The sequence below is a fragment of the Lissotriton helveticus genome, chromosome 5_1, assembly GCF_964261635.1.
Source record: "Lissotriton helveticus chromosome 5_1, aLisHel1.1, whole genome shotgun sequence".
Lineage (NCBI taxonomy): Eukaryota > Metazoa > Chordata > Amphibia > Caudata > Salamandridae > Lissotriton > Lissotriton helveticus.
Window position 1 is genome coordinate 1751941850 of NC_136065.1, and position 25727 is coordinate 1751967576.

Here is a 25727-nt window from a genome sequence, read left to right on the forward strand (position 1 = left end):
CAGAAAAGTATGTATGTGGTAGGACACTAAGCCCGTGATACCGCACTGTATTGCTGCTAATTACTTCAAAGTTAATTGCTTTTTTGTACAATATAGTTTTATGAACTGAATACTTTTGAAAAACCTGCTTTTCTCTAGTTTGGAATTCTGTTTTAACAGTGGATGTGTTATTTTACTTCCTGTTCGACCCCTGCGGTACCTGGATGTTACAACAGGTCTGCATTGCACTGGGGTTGACATTCTAGTCTTTTTTCCCTCCACTAATTAAACCATGCTGTAGCGTCTGCGCAGTGGGTACGCTGCTGGCACGTGGAAGGCGCGCCAAAGGCAAGCCTGTCTGTGCCCGTCAGTGCCCGGAGTGCGACCAGCGCCAGAACCCCTGGTTGTTCAAATCCCCAAATATATAGCAGAAGTCAACTGCTTGACCTGGAAAGAGGCACATGTAGGGCTCATTACATGCTCCTGCATAACAAAAACGTAGGTGAGTTCCTATGCTCTAAATGCTCATATCGACTCAATCCAGGCGTTACTATTCCCCTGAGCATACAAGCAGGACAGGGAGAGATCCGGGTGCAGAAACGTCTGATGCTCGTAAGGATAGAGAAATGGGGGGATGACAAATAATACCACCACAAAAGAGCTACTCAAGGTCCCTAAGGCAATACGTGAGCAGCACGTGCAATGTCTTCTGCTGAACGCTCGTTTGGTGGTTAAACATAAATATCAACTAGATGACCTGATTCAGCATTCCACCCTTGACATAGGTTTTGTGACAGAAACCTGGACGGACAATACCTCGGGCCCGGACTGGAACATTGCGCTACCAGAAGGCTATGTAGTCACCTCGCAAGATAGGGAGGAAGGTAGGGAGGAAGGTGGGGGGGCATAGCCATTATCCACAGAGATCATCTAAAGGTGCGTGTGGAAGCCATCTCTGATCTACCAGCGGAGGCACTGCATTTTTGTATAAAACTAAATAACCTTTTTACTTTTCAGGTGCTACTCATTTATCGTCCACCTGGGCCCAGAGCGGCTTTCTCCCAGGCACTATTGACGCTTCTGGAGTCCTATACAGACTCCCATTTCCTTACAATTCTGGATGATTTTAACTATCACCTGGAATTAATAAACAATTCAGATACAGTCAGACTGCTAGACAATCTAGCAGCTTTTATCTGAAATCAACTAGTAACTGAACCCACTCACTTGGTGGGCCATATTCTGGATGGCATCTATTCCAATAACTCTGATATTAATCTGACTAAAACATTAGCTCTTCCATGGACAGACCATAAGGCCGTCCATTTTAACATCAAGGTTATGCAGCCTAATCATTGTACTCAAACTAAGCCATCCAAGGTAAAAATCCAACGCTGGAACAAAGTTCAAGCCAACGATCTAGAGTTGGCACTTGGTAACCTCCCCACCCCGCTAGCGAAGGATAATAACGAGGTAGCGTCCCAGTATAATGAATGGCTCCAGGCAGCGGCCTGACTGCGTTACGCCCGAAAAACTGGTGGTGGGTAAAAAGTTCTATAGTAACTATAAAGACTATAGTAATGATAAGAAAGCAACCTATAATCTAGCCCTTCAACAGTATAAGGAAGCAATGATTGCCACTAAAAAGCTATTTTTTACAACCAAGATTGAGGAAGCTGGAAATTCCACTAAGGAACTTTTGTAATACATTACACTGCTGGCTAAACCGCTGTAGGACAAAGCATTTAAACCAGACTAAGACATGTGTAATAAATTGGCCCTATACTTTCAGAATAAGGTGCAAGTGATTTATAACGACCTCATGAACACTCGGGAGACTCCGGACAATCAATGCCAACTGCCTGGTGCTGTTGAAATTACCCATTGCAGACAATCCTGCTTCCAGACAATGACAAACGATGAGGTACAAAAACTTCTCCTTTCTATAAAATCCGGCTCATCTAAAGACCCTTGTCCTCCTGCCATTATGCACCTGGCCGCTAAGAAGATCTGTGACAAGCTTACCCTTCTGGTCAACCAAGTTTTGGAATCGGGCAACTATCCAGTAATCTGGAAAAGAGTAGCTATTAGGCCAATTCTTAAAAAGCCAACCCTTGACCCTACTGAACCGAAGAACTATTGCCTAATTGCTGGCCTACCGATAGTAGCTAAAATTCTGGAGAAGTCAGTTAACAAGGTGTTGACTGACTATCTAGATGCCAACAATCTGCTGGACCCTACAGAGAATGGTTTTCGGTCTTGTCACTCCACCGAATCAGTTCTGATTACTGCCACAGAAGAGATCCGGAGAATAGTGGGTAGAGGGGGCAGGGCGGTCCTCATGCTCCTAGACCTGTCGGCAGCATTTGACACCGTGAATCGCACAGTGTTAGTACAGAGGCTGAGGGATCTGGGGGTCGAGGACACTGCCCTGGTCCTCCTCGCCTCCTTTCTGGAGGCGAGGGAGCAGAGTCTGTATTGGGATGGTCTGCAATCGGACAGCTTCCATCTTCCATGCGGGGTTCCACAGGGATCGGCCCTATCCCCAACAATGTTTAACATATACGTTGCTCTGTTGGCCAGACTCATTAGGAGACATGGATTTGCCTTGGTCTCATATGCTGAGGACTCTCAGCTTGTTATCTCTACATCCAATCAGCCTGAGGCCACAGTCGCCAGGTTTTATGCATGTCTCACTGAGATCATGACCGAACCATAGCTTCCTGAAAATTAACACAGATACAATAGAGGTGATAGAGTTTGGCCAGGGCCGACCCCTATGGAATGATTCCTGGTGGCCAGTTGGAGCGGGGGATTGCCCGTGCCCTGTCCCTAAGGTCAGGAACCTCAGAGTCATATTGGATGACCAGTTGGGTTTTTTTGCCCAGGTAAACAGCTTCATTTCCTCTTGCTACTTTTTTTTAAAAGACCTTGAGAAAAATCTTCCCTTTTGTCTCACAAGAACTGCAAAAGACGGTGGTGGTGGCTCTATTCCTGTTCAAACTAGATTATTGTAATGCCCTGTTTTTGGGCATTGATAAGATCCAGATGAGAAAACTGCAGTCCTTACAGAATGCTACAGCAGGGCTACTTCTAAATATAATTAAAGGACAATCACCCTCAGCAGGAATTACGCCACTGCACTGGCTCCCCATCCAGCAGAGTGTAGAATTTAAGGCCTTATGCCTGGTACATAAAGCACTCTATGGTGGTGGTGCCGAGGATATCCCCAAATTTTCCTACCTTACACCCCCTCTCATGCTCTGAGATCTGCTAGTTTAGGCCTTATCCAGACTGCTAAGATTAGGCGGGCTAGAGGGGGTGGCAGGACTTTATCAAACTGTGCAGCAAAGCTATGGAACAAAATGCCAATGGCCATGAGATTTCAATCTGACCCACAGCTCTTTAGGAAGCAATTGAAAACATGGCTTTTCACCTCCACCTAGTCCTCCTGGTAATACAGGTCATACTTCCTCTCACATACACTAGTGCCAAGACGCCATGGCAATCAAGCGCTCTATAAACATATATCCTAACCTATCCTATGTATGTGTATGTTATTTCTATAGCATAAATCTACTCAAAAGGCATTAGAAATAGCATACCCACAAAAGTGGCCGATAAAACATGGAGTCAGTCAACATTGAAATATAATGATTATGCAAGGATCCAATCAATACTTTACTTTGAAAGCTACTCGTGTTTCAGTCTAGTCTCTTTATCACCTACACACTGTAGTTATAAGTAATGATTTAGAGAGGGGTAAAATTGCATGAGGTGAACCATTTCTAGCTTTGGAGATTCACACACTGGCCACAATGTTACATAGGCTTACATAATGTGGACTTGAAGGGGAGTTAGTTCCATTGTTATTTAAGAGCCTGAAAACTAGGCTGGGGCAGAATTTCAATTATGCCAAAATAATTGGAATAATATCAGTAATTCCGCATTTCTCTTCGATGAAGCATCACTGGTAATAAGTGATTATGTCCTCATGCTGAATTAAGAGTTATTTGGGGGAAACCCCACCCTTAAGAGCATACTATTTGTGTTCTGTTGTATTTAGTGCTATTTCTTAGTGCAATATGCATCCTCATGTCCATTTTTTATTTAACTGTGCATTTGTGCACTAAGGAAATAGCACTGAATGCAGGATTAATCTTCTCGTGTAATTCTGCATAATCTTACGTAATTATCGGGTAATTCCAAATGATTCTGCTACAGGTCATTATGCGAGTTATGCCCAACCCTACTAAAAACCCCTTAGGTTATTATTCAAATTGATTGGGATCTGTGCATCTGTGTTGCATCCATATTTCCAAGTTTCACCTGCCTACATTTTAATACATTGCTACACCTCTTACCTACATTGATTGTATTTTTGCTATACATTTCTTCAGATAAAGAACAAATTACTTCTTAGCACCAAGCCATTGATTTTTGTGTTACCTAGACTGAAGAGCAGGTAAAGAGGTCATGGTGATCTTTAAGTATCAGTTATCAAACTTTGACTAATTCAATTTAAAACTGCAGGCAGGTTTTGTATCCATGCTCCAAATTATGAGGTACACAAAATATTGTCAAACTTCTCCACTTCACAAGTCCCAGCGGGGCCACTTTACTTTGTGTATCTGACCTATGCTCCATCTCAGTCAGCCTCAATTTGCGCCAAGCTCTCAGTTGACCATTGACCACCATTGGCACTTTGCATCTTTTTGGTGCTGTGTGTGTGTTCAAATCTTTAAAAATTCCTATCTCTGTTCCCCTTATTCTTATTAGATTTTTGGGTTTCCAGAATCAGTTTGCATATTGAATTATTCTTTATTTTTTTATAATTGTTTATAAATTGGAGTGGGTTTTTATTGTGTTTTAGAATATCTAAATGGTTTACACATTTTTTTTCTAAATTGGGCCTGTGCCACAGCTACCATTGGTTAAGCTCAGGATTCAATTACTGAAGTCTGTGACTGAGCCTAATAAGGTAGTGACTGTATTACATGTGGTGGACTAGACACCACTCATCCCCAACTAATAAATCACTTTCTCACTGGAGTTTCAATGGTTCAGTTGTCTGGGTTTCCACAGTAATTGACATTCCCCTTGAAAGGTAAACATGATTTATCTGTAAGTTTGTAATCAGTAATATGAATCTCTGCCTCCCTCCATATTTCTCATTGTACAGTCTGGTGATCGATCTGCACATCTACATTGTGCAAGAGGGACGCATGTATATGCAATTTAGTCTCCATTTTCAGCAGTTTGTGGGTCACTGGAAAAGATTTGTTTGAGGTTTAAAATACCAAATATTTAGTTAGATAAGGAGGGGGTTTGTAGCATCAAGTGTGAAGAGAGGGAAAAGCCCTCCTTTTTTATTGATCATGTTCTTTTCTTTTGTCACCCAAAATGTCGGATCAATAGTCCCGGGCATGACATGCACTACCCGTGGAATGAGTTGTGCTGTAAACAGTAGTCTATACATGGCAATATAAATCCTTGACATTCCTGCAGGATTTCAATCTTACATTTAGATTGTAGAACCATAGGAGGTGTTGTCAGGGGTGGCAATCATATCACATAATTAAAATGTAGTACTACAGCCATTTGCTGTGACAACCTTTTATATTTTGCCTTTATTTTGATAATGAGTGGGGACATAGGTAAAGCCTCATTCTTGTTTCATTTAACCTTGTATTCTGAAAAGGTTGGAACTTTTGTTTTGGTCTCCATGAGTGCCTGTAGAGAGGAGTCTAACTCAGTGAGGGTAATTAATATGTAATCTGCAAAAATGATACACTAATACAGGTATGACAACCCATTTTATCTGATCTGATTGACGTATAATCCCTACCAGAGGTACCACAGCTGTTAAAAACAGGAATGGCAAATCAGACTGCCTTGACATGTTCTTCTGTGTAGAATGCAGAGACAAAGTCTCCAGCGTTCAATTGCATTGTAAGAAAATCATACAGACATCTAACTTTGTCAATAAATTGACTACTTAATCACAGTCTTTGTAGTGTATGAGACCTTTAGTCCCCTTCAGACCACTCGAATACCTTTTTGGCATTGAGGGACAGTGTTTGATTTTCTTCCAGCATGTCTTTGGAGAGCATATCTTTGGAGAGCCGTAGTTGGTTAGATGTGATTTCTTGACTGCAATGCCTACCTTTCCCATTGGCTAACATTGGACTTACCTTATTGCATCTAATTAGTGATCATTTCCAAATTTGAGCAGGTAAAAAGTTCACATTTTGGTTTCTTTGGAGCTGCAATGAAAACTCCTTTCTCATGGTGAAGTCAGATTTTAAATTACACATTTGAAAATGCCACTTTTAGGTTTGTATTTTTCTGCCTTAGCTATTTAGCGCCTGTAGTGTGTCTCTAGTTCACATGACTGGGTGTAGCTGACAGTTGGGCTTTGTTTATTCCTCCTAGACAGCCACACAAAATAGGGAACTTGTGTGTGCTTGAATGGCCATCACTGGCAAGGTGGGAGGGTGGAGCTGGGCACAGCCCTACTTACACTTGAAAATGCTGTATCTCACCTTCACACAATGGGCTGCATACCCCTGTTTCTTGGTCTGGAGCCAGGACAGGGAAGACAGGATGCCTGGGGACTGCAATGAGAAACCTCTAGACACTTCCCCCATTTCAAAGGATGGCCCATGTATAAATATTGGACCCCAGACACCAATTCTTGTGTACACGTCTGGAGCTGTGGATCCTCAGCCAGGAAGGAGGACTGCTGTGTTTCTGAAAGGATTGCCATTCTGTTTGACTGCTGCTCTAAAGGACTGATGGCCTGCTGGGCTGATCTGCTGCCTTCTGCCTTCTTGCCTGGGAAAGGAGTGGGCCAGCATCTGTTGAACCCAGTGCCCCAAAGGGACAACAAGGGCCAGCTGACTGGCCTTCTAGCAAGAGTCTCAGGGTCAGAAGGCACCAACAACCTTGAACTCAGCACCTGGAATCTGCCATCTGTGAGACCTATACTGCCAAGTGTTGCCACCCCAGTCCTGGATCCCTTGGATGTGGGCCTAAAGGTGCTCTGCCAGAACATATGTGGATCCAGCAGAACTGCCGCACCTCCTCTACTTTTCAGTGCAATCCTGAACAGAACCAACGCAGCAACTACCTTGAATCCAGTGGTGTAATGTGCACTGAGCCCGAATTGGGGTGGCATGGTGAGCAAAAGAACGATGGATTTAACCCAGATCCTTGTGTCTGGGGGTGAATGTTTGCCTTGCCATCAATTGTTTCTTTTGCACATGTCGCCCTAAGTGGTAAGGGTATGTTCAGACGTGGGTCAAGTGCTCACTACACCACAGGATTCAAGCTAGCCTGGCTGATTAAGGGTGAAGCTCTGATACCAGTCCTAAGATGCTTATTTCCGGTCTGGGGAGGACCTGGCTTGGCAGTCCTGGCTGGACTATTCCCATAAGGAACAGGGTCAAGACTGATTTGCATATGGCTGGGTCCAAACTGGGTGGTGTGGTGAGCAAAAGAATGATGGATTAAACCCAGATCCTTGTGACTGAGGGTGAATGTTTGCATTGTCCAAACTTCCATCCATCAACTGTTTATTTGCCTAAGTTAAGCCTGGCATATCTGTTCCAAGCTACCGGAGGGTTGAGCAGGGGTTAATTTGAGGTTTGCTTGTGCCTTGCCCTGACAAGGATTGTGTTTGCTGCTTGAGTAGGGTTTCACCCCCTGCAACAATAACCCAATTTCTTACAACCACACATCACTTTATTTTCACATTTTGCAAAACGGTTGTGAAATTTCTTAAGAAATTTGGTAACATGATAATGAACCACAATTTGAGAATGATACATACAAAAATGCATTTTCTCGGTCGCAAATGGCCGGACTCTGTGAATCAGGCCACTTGCAACTGGAAATCTGCTTGATACATCTGGCCGATTGTTTTTCATTATATAAAAGCTCATGTTGTTGTTTTGCTTTAGCAGTGCAGGATTCAAAATAGATTCCTGAAAAGAAGTTTGATAGTGTGCTTCTCATTTTTTTGTCTCCTGAAAGTAAACTAGTTTATAAACTGTCCCAGCTACAAACTTCATTTTGGTGAGCTAACTTTGATTTGCATAATTATAGGACAGTAATTGCAAGGACTGTCAACCCCATGGCTTGTAGATATTTCAAAGTGCATGTGAAATGTTTCAGCAGATGATGCCAGCTGTGTTTTTTAAACTTATTGGGTTTGCATGTAAAAAGTACAAAAGCAATACAGTACAGAGCTTAATTCTACATCAATCATCCAAAATCAGTGTAACCAACAGTGAAGTTCAGAGAATTTGCATGTACAGTTCAAGTACAAAGTATTGCTCTATGCACAAAAAAATGACAAAACAACTATGAAAGACAATAAGGAACTTGGACAATCCTAATTACTTGGACTGAAAGTAAATGGGTAGCGGCGGCACACTAGTTTGAAGTCCATCAAGAGAACGGTTTTAGATGGGTGGGTCTGGTGTCGTCTATGGTGTTGTTCTTAAAATTAAGCATCAGCTCTTCCCAGGAGGGAGCAATTTTACATTTGCATAAGCCTCTCACTTTCTCTATGCAACAAAAGTGTCTCCACCTCAGCCTAACAAACCACCACCTCCCACCAGTGAGAAACACTGGGAAGGGATGAGGCCTCCCATTTCATTGCAATGGAGCACCTTGCTGAGAGGAGGGCTAAATCCAGAAATCCAGTCGCACTATTTTCTTCGGTCAACTATATAATCCCAGAATACCGCTCTATAGGGTGTGCAGCCCATAACCATCAATCACAGCAGTCAGCTCAGAGATCTCTCCCCAGTATCTGCTTACCACAAGCAGTCCCATAGCATATTCTTAACATCTGTATTTGGAGTGCTAGGACACAGCCAAATAGCAATTGCACAGATTTTTGCCAGCCTAGTTGGAGTAAGATAGGCCCGGTGGTGTATATTAAAATGAATATATTGAAATTCGCCATTGTGGGAGATCTTGTGAGGGTAAGAAAGCAATCTCTTCCATTGCTTTTGTGTCAAGGAGTGTTTAACTTTGCACTTCCATGCCCCACGAAGATTAGCAAATGGTTCTGTTTAGCAGCCCGGGATGGTTCGAACGAGCCAAGAGATAAGTCTACACCGGTATACAATGTGTAGGACAGAGAATGAGAGGGAGGCTCTGTGTTAATATTGGACTTAGCCTTTTTTGTAGGGTCATCCCAGAACGTTTTGTCTTCCTCCTGTATTTTTTCTGACCTGTTGGTGGTTTTATGACTGGGAACACTTTATCACTGCTGGTCAGTGCTAAAGTACCCCAGCTCTCACTAGTAAACATGGTAAGATTGGGCTACACCTGTTTGGCATATTTAATTTACCTGGAAGTCTCTTGCACAGTGGTTTCCCATATCCCCAGGGCCTGTAAATGAAATGCTACTGGTGGGCTTGAATTGTTACTTGCGCCACCCACCGAAGTAGCCTTTGAAACTTGTCTCAGGCCTCCGCCGCTGCAGGTCCTGAGCGCGCAGTTTACTGAGGCAGTGACGTGGCACGTAAAGTGGTTGCCACATCAGCAGCTCCCCTTTCACTACATATAAGTAACCCCTAAGGAAGGCCCTAGTTAGCCCTATGGGCAGGGTGCAGTGTAGGTTAAAGGTAGGACATGTGCTGTAACTGTGTGTCATGTCCTAGTAGTGACAAACAGCCTATTTGGTTTCTCACTGCTATGAGGCTGCCCTCTCATAAGGTTGCATTGGTATGTGCTTCAGTGGTAATTTCTGATCTGAGAAGGGAAGCGGGACCATGTTTACTATGTTTGGAATAGTAGTGATAAATCCTGCTTATTGGTGTGCACAGATTTATTATTCCAATTTTAGAAATGCCACTTTTAGAAGTGGTAAGAGGGGGGTGGGAGACCCAATAGCCCCTTGGAGGCTTGGCTAATTAATGTATCAACGGGTAAACGTGCCTCCAAGGGATCCTTTTCTCTACTTATTCACATGTTTTTAAGCAATCATCAGTGATAAGCTCTACATAGTAGCTTACATCAGGTTATTTCAAATCTGCCCCAAAAAATATTTCAAACGGGTGTATGCTTGTTGAAACACAAATTTATGTTGAAACAATATTAAAGGGTACAAAAATTGTTGCATATATGAACATACATCAAGACACAGTGACTGAGATTTGGAAGTTATTTGTTACTATAGTCATCTCAGTATCACTGATGTAGTCACCTATTCCAAACAATATGTACAAAAGGAAATTGTGACTGTTTGTACAGAAAACAAATCCTTAAGTGAACAAATTGACAAAGATAATAGGTGTCATTGTTGGCGTTTCGGTCTAGTTAGTAAAGGCATCTGTTAGACCATCTTCAGGACGGTAGAATGTTTGACGTAGTCTAGTCCGTTAAAATCGTGGGTTCAAGGTCGAAATAACAGCTATTGAATGGCTGGCAATGATACATAAAGGTATCAGGAATGTGAAATTCACACTGGCTTTCCCTCCGCCAGCGGTACAACAGGACAAACTGTCTCAAGTGTTGGCGTAGTCGATCACTTTGTTAACTTTCCAAGGACGGGCACTTCTCTGTATAGCAATCTGCTGTCTCCACAATCAGCATCAAGATGTTTCGAACTCGAACACACAATGTTAACGGACTAGACTACATCACGGGTGCACCTTACTCCCTGAACGTGCTCCAAGTGTTCAACAGGGAGCATTGTTATGCCCCTGCCTCTGCTAGTCAGGGAGTAGTGGAGTGCTGCTCAGCTTCTGAGATTATCAAATCTTGCGTTTTGAAGTGCCTCGATCTAGTTGTCTGAGCTCGAGGCAAAGGATCATTCTGCCATAAAGTGCATGTGGAGCGCTTCATCATCCCCACTGTTGATGTGGACCGGCGCTGTGTGAGCGCTGTAGTTGTATCTGCATTTCACTTTAAGACGTGTGTGGAACACTGTAGGTTCTTGAGCCCGAGGGCTACGCTGACTTTGAACGTGGTTACTCACAGGAGCACCAGTCATTGCCTGGCAACTGGCCCAGAAGCTGCCATGGCCAGAGAAGCGGCCAGAAGAAGAACTGCTACTTGAGGCGGCCTTCCCTCCGACCCCGCCCAATGCACGGACAGAGCGCTGGAGGTGTGCAGAGTCCCAGCAGGATGAAAGGAGAACAGAAGGGGCATCTGGCTGTCTCGACACCAGGCTGATGCGGGCCCCCTTACTGAATACCAGGTCAGCAGAGAGCGGAGAAGGTCGGGTGGGTTTTTCTTCACTGCTGACCGCTACGAGGAGGGGATCCAGCAAGGTCGCCTCACAGGCCAAGGCAGTGCCCTACTTCCTGCAGCAGTTGCCCCTCCTTACAACCGGGGGTAACTGCCATTGTTAAAGTTACCTGCGTGAGGAACCAAGTGTTGTCTCCCTGCCAACGGGCGCATTTCTTTTGAATAGAATACTTTATTGCTTCTGTTAGGGACACGGTCAGCTCCACTGGCCTGAGCAGAGTGACCAGCACCTGCCCCATTTGTCTCAGTGGCTGTACCATGTGTCCGTGGGTAGCTACCACTCACTCCTGGGGGCATTGCTTGGTTCTCTAAGCAATCACAAGGGAGGTACGTGTTTGTCCTCCCCACAGAAACAGCTGCGTTTGTGCCCTAGTGTTTGGGTACATGTTGGGTACACTCACATGCTGCAAGTGGGTTCAGCAGGTTGGTAATGGGTGTTTACTGTGATATCTGAGTGGCAGATGTATTTTTACTGAATCTACTTGATGGTGACCTAATGTATTTGACTTATGGCGCAGAAGTGATTTATGACCTGTTTAATTTCTGGGTATTTACTGTAGTGCACTGCTGATGAGGTTATGACACTGGCTTGATTGGCCAAGTGATTTGTGTAATTCTGTGTGGTTTCATGACAAGTGCCTAGTGTCACAGTAATATATGTGATTGTGATCTAATGTGTTGTTGAATAATACGAAGGATATTTTTATATAAACTTGTGTGGAGTCTCTTTTGTGGTGTGCCTAGTGTGTCACTGTTGTTTGATTGTGTTGCCCAAACGCTTTACACATTGCCTCTGGGATAAGCCTGACTGATCTGCCAAGCTACCGAGGGGGTGAGCAGGGGTTATCTCCAGTGTGTAACTCCCTTGCATTGACTAGAGTGGTGGATCATGCCTGGCTTAGGTGCATACCCTAGCAAACCCCATTTCTAACAATTAGTCATTGGAAATTCGCCTGTAGGCAGGCCAGTCTGTTTAACAAGGGTGTGAAAGGGAATTAGAGCCCCATCCTGAAAGAGTTCTCCCACACACGTGATTCCTGAGTTCTCCCGTTTCTCTGCTCCATTTTTTGAAATATTTTTTGTGAATGAGTGGAAACTCTTTAAGGTGGGGTCATAATTGGGCACTCAGGGAAAGTTTATGGGCCCTGCAGAAGCTATTGTGGGTGATGTGCAAGAGTGTGTTAGAGTGCTTAGGTAAGAGACATTTGGGCAAGAAGGCCTTGCGGAATAAATGCACAGTATCCCGCCTGTAGATGTTCCCCACTTAAGATAAACATGGCCCATCAAGCAGGCCACGAAAGGTGTGCCACGAGGGTGATGCCTGTTGTTTTTACTCTGCAATGTGCCATTTGCATGTGCCCTCAAAAATTTAGTTAGTGTACTGCTAGTTGCAGTCTGCTCCTGACACCTCTCAAGATCGTAGAATTATTCATGTTCAAGGCAGTGTGACTGACACAAGAAAGAAACATCTATTGCATGTCTTTTTAAACTATTGCATATGATACTAAGTGTGAAGGTTGCCTTAGCAACAGTGGGGGGAGGGTAGGGGTAGGATTAATGGCCCTGTGCGTGGGGGAAGAGTTTGCATTTTCTAATTCTAAGACTGCTGAAGTCTTGCGCTCCAATAAACAAGACTTAGTATTGGGGCACCAGTCCACAGCTGCAGAGCAGACAACTTTATCTGCTATAGCTCGGGGTACAACATCCTGCTCTTAGCTGAAGCAGGAGGGCGACCACTGATCAGAGCCAAGGTCATCATCTTATCAGTGTGAGCTCAAAAACTCCCGGCAGCTGGACCCCTGACATTCCTGATATCTGGCTGGAGGAAAATACCCACCTACAGTGGGCCCGGCAGATGGAACTTGTGGCAAAATTTAGCCTGCCTTTTTGAGGAGTCTCATTTGCATGCCTGTGGTTTCTGGCCAAAGGGCGATTCCAGTGCTTAATTTGTGAAAAAGGAAATAAAAAAGTGCAAGGGCTCTTGTCAGGAGGCCACTGCAGCTTGCACCACATGTTGCCCCTGCTAAGCTGCCAATGATAGTAACAACACAACTACTAACCATCACACTCCTACAAGTGTGACAATTCGGACTATTTCAGGCATTTAATGTATATTGATTTATTAATAACTGTTATTGTCATCTCTAAATTAGTCGGTCAGCGCCATCTTGTGGCAGACTGTCACAAGCGCCTGCGTTGACTATTAAGTGCCAGTGCCGAGCTCCAGGAACCACCAGCTCTAATTAACCACTCGTTGAGTTTGTGGGTGGCATACTGACTTTTATGCCAGGAAACTGAGATTATGTAAAGCATATCCTAAGTTATGTAAGAAAATACAAGAGCCTGAACCAAAAGTGTATTTGAGACAGAGTCTAGAGAGTATGAATGCAATATACACTGAGTATAACAACTGCTCTTATTCAGGCCCGGACTGGCCATAGCAGGCACCGGGCAATCCCCCGGTGTGCCACTCGGGTGGGGGTCCGTTGTGGGCCCCAGGGGGCCGTTTTTGTTACGGGCCGGTTTTGCAGCATAGCTGCAAAATCGGCCCTGTACCAAAATCAGCCGAAACCGGCCCGGGCAAAGAGCTCGGTGGCACCTCCAACCGCCCCGAGTGGGGAGGGGAGGGGGGGGCGTCCGAGCACTTTGACAGGGCCGGTTGTTGTTCCCAGTCCGGACCTGCTCTTATTGTTTAGAAGTCTTAATAGTTATCAAAATTGAATTAAATGGGAACACATTTTAAAAGTCCAGCATACAAATGGTCTGGGCTAAGCCTAGGTACCATACCTGTGAGCCATTGATGGGTCCACAACCAATATGTTGTCACTAATAATACACTTAGGGGCAGATTTACAAGCCCCTTGCGCTGCCAGTACGTCACTTTTTTGTGATGCACTGACAGCGTAATACACTGCCCCATATTGATAATGACAGGAAAAGTCACCCTGCGTGGCTTTTGCTCTCCTTGTAAATATGGCCCCTTAACACGCAGCACTTTGCATGAAAGGGGCGTTCCATGGGTGTTCCCATGCAAAACCCACGGAATGAGACACAGTTCCAGATTTATGAGGAATCGTAAATCTGGAAATGCATGTGAATGCTACGTAGAGAGGCACAGCGAGGAGAAATGTATTAATTTCTCCTCGCTTTTGTTTCCTGTTTCTATGAATGCTACATTCTGCATCACACATTGAAAGAGGAAATCGCCTCTAATGATTGTTTTTGTTCCTGACAAAAACAATCTCCCCACGACGCAGGCATCCTTGCACCATGGTGCAAGGGTGCCTGCGCCAGCGCAGGGGGATATTGTTGTAAATATGTTGCATCGCTGTGCTTTCCAAACTAATGTAGCACGGCGCAGCAAAATGACTTGCACCGTGCTGCATCAGTTTATTGTAAATCTGAAACCCTTAGTTGTTTCATCCAGAATGTGTGGAGTTTTATTTGCATTTTTATATAGCGTGAACTCGACCAGAAGGTATTGGAGCGCTTTACATGAGCATCAATTAGGTTAAACAAAGATACATTCATTTTTAATTTTGTATTCTTTTTGGTATTGGAACGCTTTATATGAGCATTAGTTACGTTACACAAGGATTTTTTGGTAGGCAGGGGGAGATTAAGTGATTTGCCCGGAATCACAGGATGCTGAGCTGACGCTGAATTGGATTGGGTGGTAAAATACCGAATCTGAAAGGCCTGCGGCACTCAGAGATGTGCTACCTACATATGCTTATACAGACACGGTATTTTTACCGAGTCTGTATTTACCGATTCGGTAATTTTACCGAATCTGTAAATACAGAATCGGTAAAATACCGATTCTGTAAAGCATGCTCCTACATCTCAAAATCCAATTACCGGTCGGTAACGGCCGAATTCGGCCTTTACCGACCGGTAATTGGCCACCTACATCTGGCCCTTAGTTCCAAACTCGGCAACTCTGACCGATATGCCAAGAATTCAGTTGGTGTGAAATCTACCAAGACTTGTGACAGCTTCCCGTGGAAGGCTAAGCAATGCTGATGGAACAGCAAGGCGGGGACAAGCACGGTCATTCAATCCTTGTACTGTTGTAGTACTTGCAGCAGTACAGTCGGGCATCCTCAATGCAGAACCTCACAACGCCACTGCAGTCTCTCACTTCTCATGGTAAAAAGGTGATGCTGTTTAGGCAGACTTCTTCAAATAGAAATTGTGCAATTTTGTGTGAGTGAGTCATGGATTTGCATAGCGCCATCTGTGAGGTTTCTGTAACGCTGCCAAGCACTCATGATACTACAAATACATTTCTATAACCCTTTGTTCATCAAAGTCCTTTTGATCATTGGATTGGAAGACCATAGCATCAATTGAAAACATGGCCATATTAAACTGAGCTCTGAGTTTTAGTTTGTACCACGAAAATGGCATAAGCCATGAAATAATAATGCAGCGTGCCACTCCCTCTGAGCTAGAAATTTTGCATTTCAGGTGAATTTTCAGTACAGTTATTTTATCTACTGTTAGAATTTCTAATGCTTGAACCTGGCCACCAAAATATGTCACACTTGTATGCAGAAGAATGTGTAATATAAGAAGTCCAATCAAACAAATGAGCAACAAAAATGGCTAAAATATACTGCACAAAATAAATATCTGAATATAAGATTTCGGGCCATATTATCAAGAACGGCGATAACATTATTTCCTGCCGCTAAAGCGGCGATAATGTTATCGCCGTTCTTGATAATGTGGCCCTTCGTTTGCTTCAAAAGGGCAAATGGCTGGATGGAAAAGTCCAGACAGCAAAACCCTAGATTAAAAAAACACAGTAATACACCTAAAATTACATTAGTTAAAATACATCAACTATTACTATAACAGCATGCATAGACATCAGCGCCCAGACATGACCATGTTTGGCATAAAATATAGTACAACAGACAAAGAGCTATGAGTGCAAACACAATACAAAACTGAATGTGCATGCAGAAACAGTGGAACCCCTCACCATCCACTAATTGTTTCAGTGCAAAATGCAAATGCACAGCCTGTGTACAGATGTATCACTATGTGGGCATGGTGCACAAATCAATTACCACACAAAATTGAACTTCAAGATGCAGTTACATATGCGTGAAACCCACCCACACATACTGAACAAGGATGATGGGAAAAAAGAGCTACATTATCTTCCTTGAGTTGGTGAATGCCGTCATTATTGTGCATAAGAAACTGGTAAAATTACTCTTTTTATTACACAAAATGTCCTTACATTTCACATTCTGGTATTTCGATAACTTATTTTTACCTGAGTAGACAGCTTGCGGAAAACAAGTCACATAACATACCGGCAAAAAACTGATTCGCACAAGTCAGTCTTCTGCAGGTATCTCAAGACTTTTCTTTTCATGGGTGCTCACTGCATTTGAGTAAATAAAGTGATGCTTGGAACTAGCAACGCACATTATGCTCGCATAATTCGTAAATTTTAAATTTTCATTGGAAATACTGGAATTTTGCAGGAAGGAATTACACAATTTCGTACAGTCCTAAACATTAATATCATGTTTTTCTTACTTACATCAGAAACACTACCACTGACATTTTTATCTGACAGATTGTTGCCGCCTTTTAAACATAACACAAAGATTCATGATCTGTACTTATAGTAGAACAGATTCGCCTCGGCGGCTCTTGGACTCAATCTCCCCGGACCTGATAATTCTCGCCTCGGTGCCTAGTCTAATCATGGGTCCCACTCTGTGACTCTGGGCAATAGCTTGCTTAATCTCCACAACGGCCCCAGCAGTGCTTGGATGCCTGGCTTCACCTTGGGGGTGCCCAGGAGTGGACATTTCACATGGAAAAGCCAGGAAGTGTTCCACTGCGGTATGAGTGCAGCGCCGGGACGCCCCGTCGCGTGGGCAGCCGTGCGCTTTACAAATACAACACATTTACATTATACACAAGATTTATGAATTTGTGGATTCAAAGTTAGTGAAAAGAACACTGATAAAGTTCTTCTACGGTTCAGGCATATTTCATTTGCAACAGTAGGGTCCTACATTTGAACGAACTAGTAAAGGTGACATCTAATTTACACGACAATGTAGTTTTCCTGATGTCATGAGAGTGACACATATCAGAATGTGAGCGAACTGACAAGACAGAGAGGGAGTGGGAGGCAGGGCAAAGGGAAGACACTCATAACAGAATCAAAGTATGTTGCATCATCAACCAACATTATCAATGTGTTTAAGCTGCACACCTCTAGAGCAGAATAAAGCACTACCCTTATAAATTCTTCAGTTTTTTAATCTGAAGGCTGAATATTGCTAAAATTCTGAGTGGCACTTTGAAGTAATGTTGTCATTGAAACGGCCAATATCTCCCACACACGAGGCACTCGTTTATTAGGTCGAGCATCAGCTCGCATGCACTGTCTTCAAGACGTGGGGTAAACACTCTATGGAGTGCAATTTCACTCAATGCTTGCCATTTGTCAACTTCTAAATTGCTTTTCTTTCCTGTCTCCTTATTGACCGGTCCTCCCAATGCATCCCTTCCGCGTTTAAGCCAGGAGCACCGGCCAATTACAGTTTCCCTACATAATAGGTCTAGATGTACTTCTTTGGGGGCTACTTTTTAGGTTTCGGCCTTCACAACGTGCATGAGTTGCAAAGGCAAAAAGACCTTTTCCCGTAGCTTTGGCTTTTCAGCCAAGCACTGCACGCGTTCCATTGCCTTTAATGGCAACACGTGCACGTCGGGAGATTCACTCGCGGGAGCCCGTGCCATCCTCTGGCAGCAATTATCACACCCGCGAACTGGTGCAAGAGTCTTTTGTTTTCTAGATTTTATGCTGTAGCTTAAATTTGACAACCAAACTGATTTCTGGGAAACAAATGCGCCTCAATTTAGTACACACCCGCCCTACATGGCAGGATTGCTCGTTCTAGGACATGTTGCTCATCTGAAGGGACCAATGAAATCGTAGAGTGACAGTTGTTGACGTGCCTCATTTCCGCACCTCCCTTCTGGCAGGTGAGGGTGGCCGGAGTCAATGGTAGTCCCGCCAGGTGTGATGCTAGCACCGCCCCTGGTCATTCATCCAGCACTGTTTGTAAGGCTGCAGGGTTTAACAAAGCAACCATGCAGCCTTACGGGCGCGGTCTAAATAAGGGCCCGTTAAGTAATGATGATCATCATATTGTTTGGCCGGATCCCAAAATCAAACAAGCATTGGTGGAGCCAATTGGTCTCGCCTATGCGACAACTATTGGCTTTGTCAGAGGTTGTTTATCCCTTCTGATCAGTGTGATTGTGGTGCAGCATTGCTAAAAATAACAAGCATTTGCAATGCAATAGGTCTCGCATTAGGAAAGTGTGAGCTATTGGTATTGTAAATGACATATTTTTAATACGTGTTGGCTTTGAAAATATATAAATTAATAGCATTGTTATTCACAAGACCAATAGCTTACACTTTCCTAATGCGAGTCCTATTGGCTATGGCAATGCTTGTTGGTAGCAAGCAAGGACAGTGCTGTTGTGGTGCTGAGTGATGATGTGATTGGGCTGAGTGATGTGGTGGTGTATTAGAGTGATGTGGTGGTGTATTAGAGTGATGTGGTGGTGAATTAGAGTGATGTGGTGGTGTATTAGAGTGATGTGGTGGTGTCCCCGAGTGATGTGGTGGTGTCCCCGAGTGATGTGGTGGTGTCCCTGAGTGATGTGGTGGTGTCCCCAGAATGATGTGATGGTGGCCCCCGAGTGATGTGGTGGTGTCCCCCGAGTGATGTGGTGGTGTCCCAGAGTGATGTGGTGGTGTCCCCGAGTGATGTGGTGGTGTTCCCGAGTGATGTGGTGGTGTCCCCAGAATGATGTGATGGTGGCCCCCGAGTGATGTGGTGGTGTCCCCCGAGTGATGTGGTGGTGTCCCAGAGTGATGTGGTGGTGTCCCCGAGTGATGTGGTGGTGTTCCCGAGTGATGTGGTGGTGTTCCCGAGTGATGTGATGGTGTCCCTGAGTTGGAGGGTGGAGTTGGAGGGTGGAGTTGGAGTTGGAGGGTAGAGGTGGAGGGTGGAGTTGGAGGGTGGAGGGTGGAAGGTGGAGTTGGAGGGTGGAATTGGAGTTGGAGGGTGGAGTTGGAGTTGGAGGGTGGAGTTGGAGTTGGAGGGTGGAGTTGGAGGGTGGAGTTGGAGTTGGAGGGTGGAGGGTGGAATTGGAGGGTTGAGATGGAGGGCGGAGTTGGAGGGTGGAGTTGGAGGGTGGAGGGTGGCATTGGAGGGTGGAGTTGCAGTTGGAGGGTGGAGTTGGAGGGTGGAGTTGGAGTGTGGAGTTAGAGGGTAGAGTTGGAGGGTGGAGATGGAGGGTGGAATTTGAGGGTGGAGTTGGAGGGTGGAGTTGGAGGGTGAAGTTGGAGGTTGGGGTTGGAGGGTGGAGTTGGAGGGTGGGGGTTGAAGTTGGAGGTTGGAGTTGGAGGGTGGAGTTGGAGGGGGGAGGTGGAGTTGGAGGGTGGAGTTGGAGGGTGGAGTTGGAGTTGGAGGGTGGAGTTGGAGGGTGGAGTTGGAGTTGGAGGGTGGAATTGGAGGGTGGAGTTGGAGGGTGGAGTTGGAGTTAGAGGGTGGAGTTGGAGGGTGGACCGTGGAGTTGGAGGGTGGAGTTGGAGGGTGGAGTTGGAGTTGGAGGGTGGAGTTGGAGTGTGGAGTTGGAGTTGGAGGGTGGAGTTGGAGTTGGAGGGTGGAGTTGGAGGGAGAGGAAGGAGTAACAGAAAGAGCATGGGTGCGAGAGCGAGAAAGACATAGAGAGAGGGGTAGGAGGAGAAAAAATAATAACACACGAGTGGTGCACACTTAGAAATTGAAAAAAATTGAGTTTAAAACACCTTGCGACTGCTTATATTTTTCAATATTCAACATTGAAAGCGAAAGTAGGTTAGTGAGAAAGAGACATGAGGAAAGGAGCTTTTAGTGAGGGGCAAAAGGCCCACTTGTGAGCTTTAGCTAATGCACGGCGAGTGTAGGGCTAAAAGAACAAGATAGCTGGGAGTGTGTCCTTTAGAAGTCTGATGGGGGGGCGGGGGAGCGGCAACCTTTGACGTCTGATAGAGGGTGCGGGGGAGCAAATGGTGAGGCACATGCACTGGCCATAATCCGCATTCCAAAGCCCTCTGGCATCAAAGGAAGGGTGGGAGGGAACGAGCATTTGGGGTGTGAGCGATAATGAAAGTAAGAGGGGGAGCAGGAAGTGAGGCCAAGCGCACGCTGGTGAAAGCAATCCAGATGACAGCTTCGCGCTTGAACGCCTCACATGCACTGGCCATAATCCGCATTCCAAACCCCTCTTGTTAGGCTTTCCTGGAGCCCCTACATAATTTCTCGCAGAAGCAATGCGCAAGCGCATTGGTTACAGCCAGACCTAAAAAGGGGAAAGCGCTTCAAAGAAGCAAACCATGATTGCGCTATAGCCCCTTTTATTTTCTTTAATGTCAGCAATGCTGTACAGCAACCGCGCAGCTGTACAACGTGGCTCAAACACATCAACAAAGACAATTGTTCTTGCATAGGCGAGGATTATTGTCTTTGAAAATGCTTGTTTGCTTTTACTTACAATGAGAAATGTAGAACTGCATGTCCTAGAATACATTATTTCATTCATTAAGAGTGAACACTAGGTACACTTTTCGAAAAACAATGTTGCAGCTGACACAACACTTTTTAAAAGGCAAGTCAGGCACCATGTTGTGGCTGTACATCTGCGAGAGTGCTGCCTGTAGATCATCTTTCTGGTCTGGCACTGTCATAATACTTGGTGCATTGCTGAGTGTCGCTGTTTACCAACCAGGGGACAGCCAGGTTTATAAGCAGACAACTGAGAAAAGGTACATCCAACAGGCAGTGATGAGCACCAAACTTCTCACACAAGGTCAAACTCATATTTGTAGGCACGGGGAGAATAAGTAATTTTCCCAGACAGAATCCCACAATGTGGAGCGGACGTCGGGTTTTGAACCTTACCCTGTCCCTAACTCATCAGTGCACACTTTCGACGACATGGTCTTTTGCACGCACATAATTTTTTTTTTTTTAGAGTTTTATATAGCGGGAATTCCACCCAAAGGTATCAGAGCGCTTTAAACGAGCACAAGTTACAAAATAGCAGAAAAAGAAACGATGGAATGCAGACAAATTGAGGCTGTCTCCATAGTATTACAGCCTCCAGCTCTTCGGATCAGATAAGAGCCCCCCTTGCCCTCTGACGCCAGTCACGTAATCAAGACGGGCCCTTCAACAGAGCCCTCACCAGCACTTGGCTGCAGCCCGCTGATGGCAAACGCTGCCCTTACTCCTGTAGCCTAGAAGGGACTTTTCAGACCCCTCAATGTAAACATTCATTAGCCTGGCAGTAATGCCACCATGGGCAGCGACTTGCCCCCTACTCTGCATCTGTGGAGAGGACGTGAGCGGTCGGCATGGATGCAATACAGATGGTTATTTATTTATTTATTTATTTAATGCATTTTTATAAAGCGCGGACTTTACCCGAAGGTGTCAGAGCACTGTACAATAGAACCAGTTACGTTACATGAGAGAACTGTTGCAGGAATAGAACAAACAAAAATAGCATGCCATAGAGTCAAAGCAACGGAGGCAAAAGGCACACAATCTCAAGCACAGCATGAACAGACTGTACAAGCAAAAGTAAGAATAAATATGACAAATTTTACAATGACTAAAGAACTTCCTGGCGAACAATAGCAGGCCATAGAATCAAAACAACGCAGGCAAAAGGAACACAATTTCAAACGCAGCAAGCACAGGATGTACAATCAAAAATATAAACGTATGTGACAAATTTACAATCACTAAAGAACTTCCTGGCGGGGTCTGAGAAGCAGGGAATTAGTTCTGAAAGTGTCTTTGGAATAAAAGAGATTTGAGGTCCGCTTTGAAGATCTGGATGGAGGTGATGGCACGGAGCGAAGGAGGAAGCGAGTTCCAGGTTCTCACCGCATTACCTGAGAACGATTGTGCCAACAATTTTTCTCTTTTGAAGGAGGGGGGTTCACGAAGGAACTTTTCCGCATTCCGAGAAGGTCTTGAGCCTCCAGACAGTTTGAGTTTATTCGCCAGATAGCGAGGGGAGGAAGAGTGCAAAGCTTTGTGGGTGATGCACGCTGTTTTGTAGATAGCTCTGTCCTCGATGGGAAGCCATCGGAGAAAAGAGAGGATAGGAGTGATGTGGTCACTTCTTTTGGACCCTGAAATGAAGCGAGCTGCTGAATGGAGGACGGATTTGAGGGGGGAGAGGTGAGATTTGGGAAGGCCAGTCAGAAGAGAATTACAATAGTCAAGTCTAGAGAGAACTAGCAATTGGACCAAGGTGTTAGGTCATTCTGCGGGAAGAACCGACAAATTCCCCATAAAAGTCACAGTTGATAACATGCGCTCTTGGCCATGGAGTTGATGTGTGAGATTAGGTTGAGTCTTTTGTCAAGTATGACACCTAAGGATTTAGCGCAGTCCACAATGATGGGTTTACTGTTGAGTAGATTTGATTGATCCATCCAGGCTTGAACAGGAGGCGGAGAGAGAGCGCTAGATATGAGGAGGAATTCCGTTTTGGAGGGATTGAGAATGAGTTGGTGAACTAGCATCCAGTTGTGAATAGTGTTGAGAGTAGAGCTGAGTAGTGAGAGATCATGAGGGGAAGACACCTTGAGGTAGATTTGGTTTTCATCCGCATAGAGATGGTGGAGGATTCCAGATTTGCCTAGAAGGTTCCCTAATGGTTCCAGATAGAGATTGAACAGAGTGGGTGAAAGGATAGAACCTTGAGGGATGCCTTGACCAACCACCAGTAGAGACGAGAGAATGTTCTCAATCTTGATCATTTGGGATCTGTCTGAGAGGAAAGAGTCAAACCATTTGAGTACTGTGCCTTCCACGCCCATTCTCTGTTCAAGAATGTTAAGGAGGCTGTTGTGATTAACAGTGTCAAAAGCTGCAGAGAGGTCAAGAAGAATCAGAGGGCACGATTCCCCCGTATCGAGAATATGCAGCGCATCATCAATCACTTGCAGCAAGGCTGTTTCAGTGCTGCAGTTTTGAATAAAGCCAGACTGGAACGTGTCGAGGAGATTATTGTCCATAATGTGTTAGGATAGTTGTTTTGCAACACATTTTTCTGTGATCTTTGAAAGAAAAGGGAGATTGGTGATGGGGCGGAAGTTATTGAGGTCATTTGCATCTGTCAAGCGTTCACACACGAGCTTCCTGTTGCTTCCTTCTTGGTGAAGCACGCTCCCAACTACCCCGTGAACTAACCAGTAAACAAGGTAGAGCCACTTGCTTAACTGTGTAATCCACAAGGGAAAGGGGAAGTGGATAGAGAAACAAGACACACACAAAAAAAGAGACACTGGATCTCTTCTTCTTGAGAGGACTGGTTTGGTTTCTCTTGAAGTGTTCCGTGCTTCAATTATGAATGCACCTTCGGTTGTTGATTATACCTTTACAAATAATAAAGTCTTTAACATCTGAGTTCACACGTCTCTTTTCCTTGGATACTATTTTACAATTAAGAGAAGTACATACCAAAGTCTATGAAGCCCTTTCTAACACTTCTACAATAGCCAGACTTCTAGTTTCTGGGTTATTTGCCTAAATAAAGAATGCACAATAAAAATCAGTAAACAATGCACAGATATTGGTGAACAATTGCTATACCTAATAACATTAGTTAGGGGTTTGTGATTAATTTGTAGTAGTAGTATCACACAACACACTTGGCAATTGTGTACGATTATCTTGAAAAGGGGTTCTGTAGGAAATAAACAAAGAAAAAGAAAAAACAACAAGACCCTCCTACTAAGAAACTTGACTTGTTAATACACAATGCACAGCACAATGTCTTAGGGATTTCCTAACACAGGTTTCACAGTATGTAGATTTTACATCTGTGTTGCAATGTACGATAATCACTGCTGCATTAAGTAGTTCGTGTTACAACAAGTCTGAAATGGAAACAGTAAATAACCGTGCTTGATACAATACTGCCACAGTTCCAAAATCCTTAGGAAAGAATTTGTTTCCAGTCTTTGAAATCCAAAATTAGAGAAATAACCTTGATTTTACCAATGCTTGTCCTTGTTGCTTGGTAACCAGGTCCCTCGGTAACTCAGTCTTACTTGTTTACAGGAAGCCGGAAGAAACCCTACCGGAACTGCAATCGGAGTCCCTGAAGCCGTCGCTCTGCAAACCCCGCTGCTGCTCAGAAGGCGAAGATCGACGAGGGAAATCACGATGAAGGAAGGTAAGATGGGAAAAGAAACGGGAACCGGAGTTGGTCAGGGGGCAAGGGAAGGAAGCTGAAGGGTGGGAATGAAGGCCGGGCCAAAGCAGGAATCCTACGAAAGGAGTTCAGAGGACAGGAACGCTTGCGGTGATGCTGCCGATTAAGCGAAGCGTCAGCGTGAGTGAAAGGGAGTCTTTTATAGTCTCCGCTTGGGCGTTTACTCTCTGCCTCACGTGTACCAAATGAAACGTTTAAAACGTGAGAGGAGAGAAACTTCATGTGCAAAGGTTAACGTGACTGTTACAGTAACTTAATAAGCATTGCTAGTTGCAAGGGAAAAAACGTGGCAACAAACATTGGTAAATGCAAAGGAATGAAAGCTGTGAATGAATTACCAACAGCACTTTTCACAAGATGTGAAAACATGCATATTACCCACTGAACATAGCATGGTATGACAATAATCAAGCAATGTGACAACCCTGCGAGGAACAGTCCAGGCACCAAAGGTATTAACTTGCAATGGCATGGGAACCCATGACAGCATCTGCAGAGTTTTTTTTTAGAAGGGGGTTAACCTGTCCTGTTTTGAGGACAATTGGGGAGGATCCTTGACTGAGGAAGAGATTGACTAGCCTGGTCCAGTAGGAGAGAGTGTTAGTATAGAAATCAATGGCGATGCCACTGGGAATGGGGTCAGAGGAATGGTTGGAGGGTTTGGTTTCGCGGATGCATTTGAGGAGATCAACCTCTGAGATGGCCGCAAAGTTCTGCCAAGTGACTAAGTCTCTCGAGCCTGAGTGCAACGACCCTCGAACGCTGCCACCCAGGGTCAAACAAACAACACGTCACGCGCGTTACCATTATTGATGGGGAATGCAGAGGACACGGGCAGCATCCGAGCGAACGCCCATTTGTTTCTGAACTTTTAGGGTGGCGAGGGAGGAGGCTTGCCTTTTCCTGACAGCATGCGTGCTACAGAAGATCTGTAAATGCGCAACAATTGTATCTCGGAAACAATTGGCCCCACTGCTGCTTTTAAACAACTGGAATTACTGATAGCAGCATCTCGGGTGATTTTGAAATCTAATATATTTTTTTATTTGAATCTTAATATTGAACAATCTGAGATGAAATGGCCACTTTAAAGACAGCAACGAAACAACTAAAGGAGATTGCATTTGTTCTGATTC